The 801-nt window shown below is 50.8% G+C and overlaps 1 non-coding gene across 1 annotated transcript; it reads left to right on the top strand.

Annotated features, from left to right (window-relative positions):
* Positions 1-443: 443 nt before the first annotated feature.
* Positions 444-562, top strand: LOC111733209. The gene has a single exon (XR_002777898.1). It is a non-coding gene; the product is annotated as a 5S ribosomal RNA (ribosomal RNA).
* The last annotated feature ends 239 nt before the right edge of the window (positions 563-801 follow it).

Below are 801 nucleotides of genomic sequence, written 5' to 3'. Positions count from 1 at the left end.
AGCAGTTTTGATTTTGTCTTCAGATGGCATTTTAAGCAATGTTCACTTTGCCTCTGTCTCCGAGCTGCGAGGAGAGGGGAGAAAGCAGGAGAACCAGGCCCGGCACAGCCGGCTTCCAGGAAGGGGGGCCGGGCGGAGGGAGGAAAGAGAACTGTGCAAGGAAGTGAGGGGCCGCACCTGCCGGGTGCCCCGTGAAGGCCTCAGGGGCAAGTGGAGGCCAGAGCAGGTGCACAAAGAAAGCCCCATGGCCGCCGCGGGTGAGACCCGCAGGAGGCCGCGGAGCATGGGCCAGAGGCCTGCCCCAAGGGGCAAACCCCCCTTGAGTCCTTTTTTCCTTGGGACTGGAAGAACCAAATGAAGCACAAATAAATGAATTACTTACCTAATCCCATGCACATGCGTAACTAGGTTGTTTCTGCTTTTTTTCCTATTATAATGTTACAGTCTACGGCCTTGCTACCCTGAACACGCCCGATCCCGTCTGATCTCGGAAGCTAAGCAGGGTCGGGCCTGGTTAGTACTTGGATGGGAGACCACCTAGGAAGACCAGGTGCTGTAGGTGTAAACAATAAAAAAATTAGGGATTGTAAGATGACAAGGTCCTTGCAATCTGTGAGGTCAACCAAGGGTTGTCTCGCCTAAAAAAAAAAATATAAAATAATGATGTTATGTTAAATATAATTGGGCATCACACTTTTACCATGCTTAGAATTATTTTCTTAGAATGCCTAGAAATTAGTGGGGTCAGAAAGTTCAAACACCCGTGGCAAACGACCCCCGCATTTGGGGGAGAGGGGGTGT

This window comes from Pteropus vampyrus, unplaced genomic scaffold (genome assembly GCF_000151845.1).
Source record: "Pteropus vampyrus isolate Shadow unplaced genomic scaffold, Pvam_2.0 Scaffold539, whole genome shotgun sequence".
Taxonomy (NCBI): domain Eukaryota; kingdom Metazoa; phylum Chordata; class Mammalia; order Chiroptera; family Pteropodidae; genus Pteropus; species Pteropus vampyrus.
The sequence above is the reverse complement of the archived record's forward strand: the minus strand, read 5'-3'. Positions and strand labels throughout refer to the sequence as shown.